The sequence below is a fragment of the Piliocolobus tephrosceles genome, chromosome 6 (genome assembly GCF_002776525.5).
Source record: "Piliocolobus tephrosceles isolate RC106 chromosome 6, ASM277652v3, whole genome shotgun sequence".
Taxonomy (NCBI): Eukaryota; Metazoa; Chordata; class Mammalia; order Primates; family Cercopithecidae; genus Piliocolobus; species Piliocolobus tephrosceles.
The window spans coordinates 32,192,818-32,207,961 of record NC_045439.1 but is presented as its reverse complement, the minus strand read 5'-3'; the positions used below and the strand labels follow the sequence as shown (position 1 = coordinate 32,207,961).

General features: G+C 47.0%; 1 protein-coding gene across 2 annotated transcripts in view; it reads left to right on the top strand.

The window, feature by feature from the left end:
- Positions 1-15,144, top strand: part of VRTN (vertebrae development associated) — a 28,372-nt gene that overhangs the window by 1,749 nt on the left and 11,479 nt on the right. The window contains exon 2 of one of the 2 annotated variants that reach the window (XM_023230308.2): positions 11,500-11,545. The gene's annotated coding sequence lies outside the window, so the exon portion shown is untranslated. Of the gene's footprint in view, positions 1-11,305; positions 11,546-15,144 lie in introns of those variants that run through there. The other variant, XM_023230299.2, reaches the window with a different exon arrangement.

Below are 15,144 nucleotides of genomic sequence, written 5' to 3'. Positions count from 1 at the left end.
ATATACGTACTCAATGAATGATATCACAAAGTGCTGCCTTCAATTACCCAAAAATAAAAATATATAAATATAGATGTGTCTACAGATTGTTTTTTTGACCAAGCAATTCTACTTGGTGAGTCTTACAGGAAGGAACATTTGCACAACATACACACATTTGTTTAATGCAACACTGTTTCTAATAGTGAAAAACTGGAAAAAGTCAATATTCAGTTGCAAAGGATTGCTTAAATAAATTATAATACCTCCCTACAATAAAATATTCTACAGCTGTTTAAAAAAAGAGGTATTTTTATACTGACAAGGAAAGAGATCCATGACATACTGCATGGTTAAAAAGAGTAAGTTATTGGCCAGGTGCTGTGGCTCATGTCTGTAATCCCAGCACTTTGGGAGGCTGAGATGGGAGGATCACCTGAAGTCAGGGGTTTGAGACCAGCCTGGCCAACATGGTGAAACCCTGTCTCTACTAAAAATACAAAACTTGGGACTGGGCACGGTGGCTCATGCCTCTAATCCCAGCACTTTGGGAGGCTGAGGTGGGCAGATTACCTGAGGTCAGGGGTTTGAGACCAGCCTGGCCAACATGGAGAAACCCTGCCTCTACTAAAAATACAAAAATTGGGGGGTGGGCGCGGTGGCTCATGTCTGTAATCCCAGCACTTTGGGAGACCGAGGAGGGTAGATCACCTGAGGTCGGGAGTTCCAGACCAGCCTGACCAACATGGAGAAACCCTATCTCTACTAAAAAAAAAAAAAAAACCAAATTAGCTGGGTGTGGTGGCACATGCCTGTAATCCCAGCTACTCAGGAGGCTGAGGCAGGAGAATCTCTTGAACCCGGGAGGCGAAGGTTGCAGTGAGCCAAGATCATGCCACTGCACTCCAGCCTGGGCGACAGAGCGAAACTCCATCTCAAAAAAAAAAATTTTTTTAAAAATAAGAAACAGGGTCTCTGTCACCCAGGCTGGCCTGCAGTGACACCTTCCAGGGCTCCGGTGATCCTCCTAGCTCAGCTTCCCAAGTAGCTGGGACCACAGGTGCGTGCCACCACGAATAGCTAATTTTTTTTTGTAGACATGAGGTTTTGCTATGTTCCCCTGGCTGGTCTTGAACTCCTGGGCTCAAGAATTGGTCCACCTTGGCCAGGCGTGGTGGCTCACGCCTGTAATCCCAGCACTTTAGGAGGCTGAGGTGGGCGGATCATGAGGTCAGGAGATCGAGACCATCCTGGCTAACAAGGTGAAACCCTGTCTCTACTAAAAATACAAAAATTAACCAGGCTTGGTGGTGGGCCCCAGTGGTCCCAGTCAGCCTCCTAAAGTAGTCCCAGTTGCTGGGGAGGCTGAGGCAGGAGAATGGCGTGAACCCAGGAGGCTGAGCTTGCAATGAGCTGAGACTGTGCCACTGCACTCCAGCCTGGGCAACAGAGCAAGACTCCATCTCAAAAAAAAATAAATAGCTGGGCGCAGTGGCCCAAGCCTGTAATCCCAGCACTTTGGGAGGCCGAGACGGGCGGATCACGAGGTTAGGAGATCGAGACCATCCTGACTATCACGGTGAAACCCCGTCTCTGCTAAAAATACAAAAACTAGCCGGGCGAGGTGGCAGGCGCCTGTAGTCCCAGCTACTCGGGAGGCTGAGGCAGGAGAATGGCGTAAACCCGGGAGGCGGAGCTTGCAGTGAGCTGAGATCCGGCCACTGCACTCCAGTCCGGGCGACAGAGCGAGACTCCGCCTCAAAAAAAAAAATAAAATGAAATAAAAAATAAATAAATAAATAAATAAAAATTAAAAAAATAAAGAATTGTCCAACTTTGGGCCCCCAAATTGCTGGGATTCTAGGTGTGAGCCATAGTGCCTGGTCTGTGGAGGCATTTTTTTTTTTATTTTTTGAGATGGAGTCTTGCTCTGTCACCCAGGCTGGAGCGCAGTGGCCGGATCTCAGCTCACTGCAAGCTCCGCCTCCCGGGTTCATGCCATTCTCCTGCCTCAGCCTCCCGGGTAGCTGGGACTACAGGCGCCACCACCTCGCCTGGCTAGTTTTTTGTAGTTTTTAGTAGAGATGGGGTTTCACCGTGTTAGCCAGGATGGTCTCGATCTCCTGACCTCGTGATCCGCCCATCTCGGCCTCCCAAAGTGCTGGGATTATAGGCTTGAGCCACTGCGCCCGGCAATTTTTGTATTTTTAATAGAGACGGAGTTTTACCATGTTGGCCAAGCTGGTTTCGAACTCCTGACTTCAAGTGATCCAACCACCTCGGCCTCCCAAAGTGCTGGGATTACAGGCGTGAGCCATCACACCTGCGTTTTTGTTTTGTTTTGAGACGGAGCCATGGCATGATCTCGGCTCATTGCAATCTCTGCCTCCCAGGTTCAAACGATTCTCCTATCTCAGTCTCCTGAGTAGCTGGGATTACAGGCATGTGTTACCATGCCCAGCTAATTTTTTTGTATTTTTTTAGTAGAGACGGGGTTTCACTATGTTGGCCAGACTAGTCTTGAACTCTTGACCTCAAGTGATCTGCCTGCCTTGGCCTCCCAAGTGCTAGGATTACAGGTGTGAGCTACTGTGCCGGGCCTGGAAGGCATTTTTTTAAATCTCCCCAGGTGTTTCCCATGGGCAGCCAGGTTGAGAAACACTTCTAAAGAAACAGAAGGAAGGAAAGGTTGATTTGGAAAGGAAAGTGAGGTGATACTCTGCTTGTTCTACGTGAAAACTAAACAGATACTACTTGCCCTGCTCTTTCTGGGGAAAAAAAGTAAAGTGCCCAGGGTGGCCTTGAAGTACTACTAGACTTACGTAAGCACTGAGTTAGTTGAAGTATAGCCTTTAGCAGTATCAGACTTTTTTTTTTGAGACAGAGTTTTGCTCTTGTTGCCCAGGCTGGCGTGCAATGGTGCGATCTCGGCTTACTGCAACCTCCACCTCCCAGGTTCAAGTGATACTCCTGCTTCAGCCTCTCTAGTAGCTGGGATTACAGGCATGTGCCACCACGCCTGGCTAATTTTGTATTTTGGTAGAGATGGGGTTTCTCCATGTTGGTCAGGCTGGTCTCCAACTCCCAACCTCAGGTGATCTGCCCACCTCGGCCTCCCAAAGTGCTGGGATTACAGGTGTGAGCCACCACGCCCGGCAGCAGTATTAGACTTTCTGACTACACTCCTGACCTCAGGTGATCCACATGCCTTGGCCTCCCAAAGTGCTGGGATTACAGGCGTGAGCCACCACACCTGGCCGCATGTCTCTTTATAAGTGAAGGATTACCCCCAACTCATCTGCTTCTGAAATCTGAATTTGGTTCGAAGCAACGTACATATTAACTAAAGATGTCTACTTGTGGAAGCTGGTTTAGTTATTGCTGGGAAACTGGGATTTTGGTGTTTGAACACCTTAATAACCAGGCCCTTAATTTTGTGACATCTCATCTTGACAGTTTAAATAAAAGGAAATTAAAATTTACCAAATCCAAAATCCATTAAAGAAAAGACAGATATGGCCGGGCGCGGTGGCTCAAGCCTGTAATCCCAGCACTTTGGGAGGCTGAGACGGGTGGATCACGAGGTCAGGAGATCGAGACCATCCTGGCTAACACGGTGAAACCCCATCTCTACTAAAAAATAGAAAAAACTAGCCAGGCGAGGTGGCGGGTGCCTGCAGTCCCAGATACTCGGGAGGCTGAGGCAGGAGAATGGCGTGAACCCGGGAGGCGGAGCTTGCAGTGAGCTGAGATCCGGCCACTGCACTCCAGCCTGGGCGACAGAGGGAGACTCCGTCTCAAAAAAAAAAAAAAAAAAAAGACAGATATGTCAGTCTAGGAGTTTGAGATCAGCCTGGATGTGGTATGCTCCTGCTCCTCAGGAGGCAGAGGCAGAAGAATCCCTTGAACTCAGGAGTTCAACTCAGGAGTTCGAGGCTGCAATGAGCTGTGATTACACTAGTGCACTCCAGCCTAGGTGACAGAGCAAGACCTTGCTTCAGAAAAAAAAAAACAAAAAAAGGCCGGGCGTGGTGGCTCAAGCCTTTAATCCCAGCACTTTGGGAGGCTGAGATGGGCGGATCACGAGGTCAGGAGATCGAGACCATCCTGGCTAACACGGTGAAACCCCGTCTCTACTAAAAAAAATACAAAAAACTAGCCAGGCAACGTGGCGGGCGCCTGTAGTCCCAGCTACTCGGGAGGCTGAGGCAGGAGAATGGCGTGAACCCGGGAGGCGGAGCTTGCAGTGAGCTGAGATCTGGCCACTGTACTCCAGCCTGGGCGACAGAGCCAGATTCCGGCTCAAAAAAAAAAAAAAAGACAAGACAGATTTGTACCATATCTGTTTGGACTGTGGTTCAAAATCCAACTAGGAACCACAAATTCAGAAAAAATATTTCTAATTCCCATCATCAACCAAGGACTGTCTTAATATATCCTACATTTATTTCTGAAGGCTTGTGCAGAATAAAACTATGTATGTATGTGTATGTACATGTATATGTACATACATATGCACACACATGTACACACACATGTGTATACATGTGTATACGTATATGCGCACACACATGTGAATGTATGTGTATGTGTGTGCGTATATGTGTACATATATATACACACATATATACACTGTACAAAGCTCTGACAAATCAATAAGAAAAAGGGCTATAATCCACTAGCAAAATGGGCATAGGATATTCAAAAGAAAAAACATAAATGGCTTTTTTTCCTTGAGACAGGGTCTCGCTCTGTCACCCAGACTGGATTGCAGTGGTGTAATCACAGCTCACTACAACCTTGAACTCCTCAGCCTCCCAAGTATTTGGGACCACAGGCGCATGCCACCACACCTGGCTAATTGTTTCTTTTTTACTTTTGTGGAGACAGGGTCTCATTGTATTGCTCAGGCTGGTGTTGAACTCCTGGGCTCCAGTCCTCCTGCCTTGACCTCCCAAAGTTCTGGGATTACAGGTGTGAGCCACCACACCAGTCTAAAAGGCTCTTACATATATGAAAAATGCTCTTTTATCATAATTTAAAAATGTAAATTAAAACTATACTGAGAAAAACAACAACAAAAAACTATACTGAGGGAATAATTTTTCACTTATTAGATTGGCAAAGATTATAAAACACTTTGATAACACATACTGACAGAGTGGGGAAATTGTTCTCTCATACTGTTTTTCGGAAAGAAATTTGGTATAACTTTTTTTTGTTTGAGACAGAATCTTGCTCTGTGGTCATGCTGGAGTGCAGTGGTGCGATCTTGGCTAACTGCAAACTCTACCTTCCAGGTTCAAGCGATTGCCCTGCCTCAATCCCCCAAGTGGCTGGGATTACAGGCACACGCCACCATACCCAGCTAATTTTTGTAATTTTTGTAGAGACAAGAGTTTCACCATGTTGGCCAGGCTGATCTCAAACTCCTGACCTCAGGTGATCCATCCACCTCAGCCTCCCAAAGTACTGGGATTAGAGGTGTGAACCACCGTGCCTGGCTGGCCTGGAATAACTTCTAAGTGGGGAAATTTGCAAGATCTATACAAATTACTATTACACATACAATTTGAAGGCACAGCTATACTTGTACATGTGGAAAATTATGCATGTACAAGCTTACCCACCGTAGCAGGGTTTAATTAGCACAAGATGGAAATGACCTTCATGTTCATCAGAAGACTGGATCCATAAATCACGCCCATGCATTACATGGAGTTCATGCTATCTCTGCTAAAATAGAAGCCACCAGCCACATGTGGCTGTGGAGTATTTGAAATGTGGCTAATCCCAATTGAGATGTGCTTTAAGTGTAAAATACACACCAGATTTTGAAGACTTGGTACAAAAAAGGAATGTAAAATATCTCATTAATAATTTTTTTTTTTTTAAGACAGAGTCTCACTCTGTCACCAGGTTGGAGTACAGTGGCATGATCTTGGATCACTTGGTTCAAGTGATCCACCTGCCTCAGTCTCCCAAAGTGTGGGGATTACAGGCGTGAACCACTGCATCCAGCCAATTTTTTTTTTTTTTTTTTGAGATGGAGTTTCACTCTTGTTGCCCAAGCTGGAGTGTGATGGCATGACCTTGGCTCACTGCAACCTCCGTCTCCTAGGTTCAAGTGATTCTCCTGCCTCAGCCTCCCGAGTAGCTGGGATTACAGGCATGCGCCACCACGCCTGGCTAATTTTCGTAATTTTAGTAGAGTTGGGGTTTCACCATGTTGGCCAGACCGGTCTTGAACTCTTGACCTCAAGTGATCCACCACCTCAGCCTCCCAAAGTGTGGGGATTACAGGTGTGAGCCACTGTGCCTGGCAAAATGATATTTCGATATTGAGTTCCTGTCAAAATGGTATATTGTTTTAAAAGAGAATGTATTGTTAATTCATTGCCAATACCTTGGCTCATGCTTGTAATTCCAGTACTTTGGGAGGCTGAGGCGGGAGGATCACGTAAATCTAGGAGTTTGAGACTAGCCTCAGCAATATAGGAAGATCTCATCTGTAGAAAAAATAAAAAAATTGGCCAGGCAAGGTGGTGTGCACCTTGTGGTCCCAGCTACCTACGAAGCTGAGGAAGGAGGATAACTTAAGCCCCAGAAGTCGAGGCTGCAGTGAACTGTGTTGAAGCCACTGCACTCCAGCCTGGATGACAGAATAAGACACTCTTAACAACAAAGACACACTAACTTCACCTTTTCCTTTTAACCTTTTTTTTTTTGGAGATGAAGTATTGCTCTGTCGCCTAGGCTGGGGTGCAATGGCACGATCTCGGCTCACTGCAACCTCTGCCTCCTGGGTTCAAGTGATTCTCCTGTCTCAGCCTCCCCAGTAGCTGGGATTACAGGTATGTGCCACCACGCCTGGCTTATTTTTTTGTATTTTTGTAGATGCGGGGTTTCACATGTTGGCCACGCTGGTCTTGAACTCCTGACCTCAAGTAATCCATCCACCTCAGCCTCCCAAAGTGCTAGGATTGCAGGCGTGAGCCACCATGCCCAGCCTCCTTTTAACTGTAAAAAATGTGTTTACTGACTGGTGTGGTAGCTCATGCCTATAATCCTAGCATTTGGGGAGACCAAAGGCGGAGGATCACTTGAACCCAGGAGTTCAAAACCAGCCTGGACAGCATAGCAAGACTCTGGTTTCTACAAAAAAATTAAAAAAAAATTAGCCAGGTGTGGTGGTGCCCACCTGTGGTCCCAGCCAGTTGGAGAAGTTGAGATGGGAGGATTGCTTGATCAAGGTCAAGGCTGCAGTGAGCCATGATCATGCCACTGCACTGCAGCCTTGACAGAGCAAGACTATATCAAAAAAAAAAAAAAAAAAAAAAGTGTTCACTAGATAATGTAAAAGTGGCTGGGCACGGTGGCTCACACCTGTAATCCTAGCACTATGGGAGGCTGAGGTGGGTAGATCACTTGAAGTCAGAGTTCAAAACCAGCCTGGCCAACATGGTAAAACCCCGTCTCTACTAAAAATACAAAAAATTACCGGGGGCATGGTGGTGGGCACCTGTAACCTCAGCTACTCAGGAGGCTGAGGCAGGAGAATCGCTTGAACCTGGGAGGCAGAGGTTGCAGTGAGCTGAGATCGTGGCACTGCACTCCAGCCCGGGCAAGAGAGGGAGACACTGTCTAAAAAAAAGAACAAAAAGAAAAATGTAAAAATATGTGCGTAACCCTCTTTAAATTTCATTGGACAGTCATGGTTCTGGATAAAAAAATAAAGTGAAAAACCATGCATAAGAGTGTTTAGTAAACTACCATTTGTGCTTTAAAGAAAGGAAAAAAGCTCTCTGAGACTTGCTTGTTTATACAGAACCTATCTCTGTAGTGATACACTAGAAACAATATTGACTGCTTCTGGAGACAGAAACTGTAGGTAGAGAACACAGCTGAAATTTGAATCCTGATCCTTTTGTAAAATTTTTATTTTTGTTTATTTTTCATTTATTTTTTGAGACAGGCTGTTGCTCTGTTGCCCAAGCTGAAGTGCAGTGGCACAATCTTGGCTCACTGTAGTCTTCACCTCCTGGGCTTAATCGATCCTCCTGCCTCAGCCTCTGAGTAACTAGGATCACAGGTGCATACCACCATGCCTGGCTAATTTTAAAATTTTTGTAGAGATGGGAGCTTCTTGTGTTTGCCCAGGCTGGCATCAAATTCCTGGGCTCAACTGATCCTTCTGCCTTGGCTTCCCAAAGCGCTGGGATTACAGACATGAGCCACTGCACCTGCCTTTTTTTTTTTTTGAGATGGAGTTTCACTCTGTCTCCCAGGTTGAAGTGCAGTGGCACAATCTCAGCTCACTGCAACCTCCGCTTCCCAGGTACAAGCAATTCTCCTGCCTCAGCCTCCAGAGTAGCTGGGATTATGGACACCTGCCACCATGCCTGGCTAATTTTTATATTTTTAGTAGAGACAGGGTTTCACCATGTTGGTGAAACACCCAATCTGCACCCTGCCTATTATTATTTAGTCAAAAATGTTTTTAAAATTGTTTAACATAAAATGAAAATATCCTTGGCCAGGCACGGTCGCTCACACCTGTAATCCCAGCACTTTGGGAGGCCGAAGTGGGTGGATCACATGAGGTCAGGAGTTCGAGACCACCCTGGCCAACATGGCGAAACCCTGTCTGTACTAAAAATACAAAAATTAGCTGGGCATGGTGGCAGGGGCCTGTAATCCCAACTACTGTGGAGGCTGAGGCAGGAGAATCGCTTGAACCTGGGAGTTGGAGGTGGTAGTGAGCCGAGATTGTGCCACTGCATTCCAACCTGGGCAACAAGAGCAAAACTCCGTCTCCAAAAAAAAAAAAGAAAAAGAAAAAGAAAAAAACAAAGAAAAAACAAAAGAGAAGCTAGAAAAATAAACACGTATATATGCACATAAAAAGATGAAAATGGGTTGGGCATGGTGGTTCGCACCTGTAATCCCAGCAATTTGGGAGGCCAAGGCAGGAGGATTTGAGCCCAGGAGTTCGAGACCAGTCTGGGCAACATAGGGAGACCCTGTTTCTATTTTTAAAAAATATATATTATCTGGGCGTGGCGGCGTGTGCCTGTTGTCCCAGCTCCTCGGGAGGCTGAGGTGGCAGGATCACTTGAGCTCGGAGTTAGAGGCTGCAAATGAGCTATGATCTCACCTTTTCACCCCAGCGGCAACAGAGTGAAACCCTGTGTCAAAAAAAGAAAAGAAAAGAAAAAAGAGATGAAAATGCATAGCAAAAGGACTTGCAGATGGGTATAGTGCGGGGAATGTGTTGGGTATGGAAAAAGGGCTTGCTTACCTACTCTTTTTTTTTTCTTTGTTTTTGAGACAGGATCTCACTGTCACCCAGGCTGGAGTGTAGTGGTGCAGCGGTGCCATCATAGCTCACTGCAGCTTCTACCTTCTGGACTCAAGCAATCCTCTGGCCCCAGCCTTCCGAGTAGCTGGGACTATAGGCATGCACTACCACACCTGGCCATTTTATTCTGTATTATTTGAATCTTTCGTAAAGAGAATGCTTAACTTGTGTAATTCTAAGAAAAAAGGACTGGATTAGAAAAAAATATACTGAGATGTTAACAATAGCTGTCTTTAGATAATGGGATTATAGGTAATTTTTCTTCCTTTTACTTTACTTTCAAAAAATTTCCCAATTATTCTATAAATAACACTCTTACTTTTGTAATGGAAAAGCCAACAAACCTTTTTGTTTTTTCACTACTTTCTTTTTAAAAAACACTTCGAAAGATTCCATTAGCCTTTAAAAAATTTTTAAATTATCTTCATTGCTTTTTAAAATGATAGCAAGTAATGCAGACGTTTTTATAAAATGTCAAACAGCACAGAAAGAACATAGTGTGGAAAGAAAAGGTATTTCGTAATTCCATCTCCTTCTATGAGATAACCACTATTCTCTAAAACTTTAAAAATACAGCATATTTATATTAAGAGTTTAAAAATAATTTCAAATTAACTGGAAAGGCTGAGAACTGGAATACACTTTCTTTGTACCAAGCAGAGTTCTAAATGTTTTAAATTTATCATCTCGGGAATTTACCCGATGACTCTCTGGGATAGAAGTTATACCCCGTTAACCACAAAGTCAGGCTGGGAGGGGTTGAACAATTTGCCTAAAGCCACACTCTAGTAAGGGGTAGGACTGGCATTCAAACCCAAGTCCAAGACATCCGCTAAGCCACAGCCTCAGGCCACTGCCATCATGGTGGGTGGGGCAGGTGTGATTATGTTGCAGGAACTGGACTTGAGTTCAAGTCTAACGGCCCTTCTTCCAGTGCCCCTGGGAAAGGGTGTTTAGTGAAGGACTTTTTGTTTTTGGTGATAAGTGTGGAGCTGTGATTGAGAGAGGAGAAAATGATAATAGTGGAGCTGGAGCATAATGGATACGTGAGGGCATTTTACAATGGTTGCCAGGGGAAAGACAGCACGGAGGAGTGATGGGTGGAATTGGAAAGCAGCAGCTAGCTACAGTACTCCAAAGGGTTAAAGCCAGGCTGGAAAGCCCCTGGGGGGTGGGGGGGAAGCTGCCACCAAGGCTGCAATCCTGAGGCCTTCACCTCCCCCATCAGCAGGGGCTGGACTGGTTCCTCCTGGGATTATTTGAGGCCCCTGGGCCCTAGGTGAGCCATGGGGGAGGGACCAAAGCTGCAGGTACTGCATGCCCCCACCTTCCAGTTGGGCTCAGTAAGTTAGGTGCCCTGGGATAGGCCCCCTGGCTCCTGACAGATGCAATTCTGGCCCTGGCTTGCTTTGGGAATGAGAGGTGTTGAGCCCCAAGCCTGGGGGATGCTCAGAGAATGGAGAATGGTGGAGATGCAGCCTTTAGAGAAAGTGGGGCCTTCCTGGATGGGAAGGGAGCCTGCACCATGATGGGGCGGTGAGTAGCTCTTCAGTCTGCCTGGTTCTCCCTGTCTTACAGGACCAGGGTCGGTGAGAGCTGCCTCACAAAGAGATGCATTTTGAGGGTTCAGAGAGCCTCAAGGTATTTCTCTTAAGCAATCATCCATAGCTAGTTTCTGGGCCCCAGCTTTGCTCTCTTCCACCTCCCCTGCAAGCCTGGCCACAGACTTTCTTCCCCTAGGTCTTTCGATCTGAACCTTCTCCTCCCCTTCACTCCCCTCCCCGCAAACTCTTTGGAAATCTTTCAACTTTCTTTCAAGTTTTCTCTGGGCAGTTTGGGGTTTGTTTCAGAGCTGGGTCAGGGAGCTTTAACACCCCCAGCTGGGGAGAGTGGATGACAATAGCTGCTATCACTTTACCATTGGAAGTGACCCCCGAATTTGCACTTCTTTCATCTTGGTACAGAGCACTTGAGGGTGGGCGATTTCCTGGGGGGAGTGGCTTAAGCCGCTTCCCCACCGGCCAGTTGGCTGTAGACGGTCCATGCTCAATGGTCCTCTACAGATATGAAACTGGTTCTGGAGTGAGACGAGCTCGACTGGGGACGCTGCCTGAGAAGGCCTTTCCCCACAGGGTGACTTAAATGTCCCAGGCTGGAAGGTGGAGCGAGAAGTGGATGCCCCCGGGGCTCTGGGTCACCCTCCAGGTCAGTAAACCAGCGAGTTTCCTCAAAACTAGGAAGGGTGGGGGTGCCCTGTACAGTTTGGAGGCTCCAGCGGGGTCAGGGATGATCTCGGGACCCTACTGGGCCCAGGTCAAGGACTGACCATGTGAAGATGCTGTGTGGTGTGTGTGTGTCTGGGTGTGTATGTAGAGGGAGAGGACGCATTGTTTCAAGTTCTCTTTTTCCCCACCCCCACCTCCACCTCCAGCCCTGTCCCCACCCCCACCCGTCTGCCTATCTCCCTTCCCCACCCTACACAATGGTCTGGCCTCGGTCCCTCCCCAGTTTCCCGGAGCTTCTCAGGCTGGATCCCTTGTCCCTGCAGCCCCAGACCTGCTAGCTCCCTCTTTTGCCACTCATTGCCTCCTGGCACCTTAAGGGGCAACCAGGATCCTGTGCTGCTTCCCCTTGTGGGCTGCACTCTCCCTCCCTTCCAAACACGTGGTCCAGTAGAGCAACTGAACTGGGCTGGATTGACTTGGTGGCCTCAGGCCCACCCTTGTGACCCAAGGTGCAGCCACTACCCTTTGTGGTGGGAATTTCCTTGGGAAGTCGCAGCCCAAAGGCTTGGCTGCCACTAGCCAACCCTGGCAGCTGCTCTTGCCTGGCTGGGCCTCCAGGGCCACCGGGGAGGGAGCCAAGATGGCTGGCGCTCCCTTAGGCCCTGGCTGGGTGCAGCTTGTGCAGTCGGGCTAGTGTGGCCAGGCCAGGGAGGGCAGGGCAGAGAGGCACGGAGCAAGGCTGGGTGAGGAGCCAGCCATCCAGGGGAGAATCAAACCACAGCCTTCCTGAGACCTGTGTGGGCCATGTGCCGGTTGACTATAGAGAACACAGCGCCTGCTTTGGGAGGGAGAGGAAGAAAAGGGAGGGCTGAGAACACGGGATCCATGGTAAGCTAGAGCCCAGGATGAGGCTGGTAGGGAAGGAGTTTGTTCTAAAGACCAGGCCAGCCCCATAACAGCAGATCTCTTGCCCCTCCATCCCTTGGCCCACCCAGATCCCTGGCTCATTCCTAAGATGCAGGGGACAAGAGGCCAGACCTGGGTTCTGAGACCCCATCTGCTTGAAGTAAAGAATGGGAGAGCGGGGAGGCTGACCTTGGTGAAGGTGAGGCTGTGAGTGCCCTGCAGAGTAGCCTGTGGCCATTCATTCATTCCTTGGCTTTACTGGTGCTAAGATCCTGGCTGGATGCCTCTGGATGTCCTGCCTTTACCCCCTCCCTTCTAATCTCAAGCAAGAGGAGGGGAGAGCCTGTGCAATCCGAGGGCGCCTTGCCTCCTTGGTTTCATACCATTTTAGATCACTTCTAAGAGTTGTGGGGGCCAGGGCAGGCCAGCTGGGCAAAGTCCATAGATTAGCTATCACTTTTTGCACCTCCTTCCCTGAATGCACCTGGCAACCGGCCTGTCTGCTTTGCATTGCACTTCTAGGAAGAGAGCCATTGCCAAAAAGACTGTTGCACCTGAACCCCATCATCAATTGTCTACTTAAGAGTGATAGGCTTCCCCGTGCAGCCCCTACCCTTTCCACACGGCCCTATTCTCTGGTGGGCCAATCCATCTGTGGGTTGGGGGTGAGTGTGGAGCTGGTTTTCCTTAAGCTTTTGAGGAAGCCAGAAGTGGGGTATCACATACTTGTACCTCCTACCTCTTTGGGGAAGAGGAAGGAATGAGATTGGGTGGAGCCGGGTGGAACTGGGCCCGGAAAGAGTAGATAGGGTGGGACGTGGAGGGTGGGGAAGGGTGGGGACTGTGCAAGAGGAAGTGTGGCATATCTGGACGTTGTGTTGGAAGGTATCTGGACACTGCTGCATGAATTCAGGCAAGTCGACTTTACCTTTCTGGACCTCAATTTCCTTATCTGTAAAATGGCCAAGTTTGTCTCAAAGTCCTAAAAATCCGTATGTTTGTGGATCCATTGCATGAGGAGAATTTTGGGTGATGGAATTATAGTGGTTAGAAGGGGAGCTTGAGAGTCAGGCTGCTTAGACTTTGTAGCTTTTAAAAGCTGTGTGGTCTTGGGAAGGCTACTTAATGTAAACCTGGAGACTCCAGGTGTGAACTCAGACTAGGGATCCTGTAGATAGTGTAGGTGTGATGGATTGTAGTTCACATGGAAGGAAGGTGAGAACCACATATAAACAAAACTACCCCTGAAAACCCTGAACTCCAAATGCTTAAGGGTGAAAAGCTGGCAGATAGTTGTTAACACTTGGGGGAACATCATGCTCTGCTCAGGAAATCGGCTAATTGCATGTAAGGGTATAAAAAATCATCCACACAGCTTCAATATATTGTTCCGTCTTGTTTTTCCTGAGATTTTGGTTGAATTACCTAGTTAAATGCACATAGGAAGCAGTCAGTAAATAGTGGCTATTTTCCTAATTTTGTTTACAAAGTATCTAGCCGAACACTCATTTGTATGCAGCTGTAAAATAGCATTCAACAAGTGACATCATGCAAGAAAAACAAAAACCCAACATCTTGCTTGTTGACATGATTGTCTGCCAAAATGAAAAAGCTTGTCTGGGTGTACACGGTTTGTTCTTCAGGGTTCATTTTTTAAAAATTGTATAATGTAAGTGCTGTCTTTACTCAGGACTGATACGGTTTATTTCCTGAATCCAAAGAAAAGTAATAGTTTTCTTTTTAAAGTAAATATAAAAGGCATAAAAGTTGACAGATTAATAAAAACCAGCTTCGAGTTAAATTATATGGTACAAATAGAAATATGGTGAGAGGTTATACCAGATTTGTTATACATATTTTAAAGAAATCTACAGCCTAGAAATTTTATCCAAAGGTGATTCTGATTACCAATGTTTGTTTTTTTCATTTTTATTTTGTGTTTGTTGGTTTTTTTTTTTTTGAGACAGAGTCTCACTCTGACACCAGGCTGGAGTGCAGTGGTGTAATCTTAGCCCCCTGAGGCTCAGGTTATCCACCTCAGCCTCCTGAGTAGCTGAGACTACAGGCACGTGCTACTGTGCCAGGCTATTTTTGTTTTTTTCCATAGAAATGGGGTTATGTTGCCCAGGCTGGTCTCGAACTTCTAGGGCTCAAGCTATCCGCCCACTTCAGCCTCCCAAAGTTCTGGGATTACCGGCGTGAGCCACTGCACATGGGTTGATTAACAATTTTTAAACAACTTTCCTTCTTTGATTATCAAGTAAAATTCTGGTGGGTGTTCCCTCAGTACTTTTTAATTTTTATTTTTGAGACAGAGTCTCGCTCTGTCGCCAGGCTACAGTACAGTGATGCAATCTCGGCTCACTGCAACCTCCGTCTCTTGGGTTCAAGCGATTCTCCTGCCTCAGCCTCCCAAGTAGCTGGGGACTACAGGCACAGGCCACCATGCCCAGCTAATTTTTTTTTTTTTTTTTGTATTTTTAGTAGACACGGGGTTTCACCATATTGGCCAGGATGGTCTTGATCTCTTGACCTCGTGATCCGCCTGCCTCGGCCTCCCAAAGTGCTGGATTGAGCCACCATCATGCCTGGCCTCAGTACTTTTAATTTTTTAAAAAAATTTTATACGGCCGGGCGCGGTGGCTCAAGCCTGTAATCCCAGCACTTTGGGAG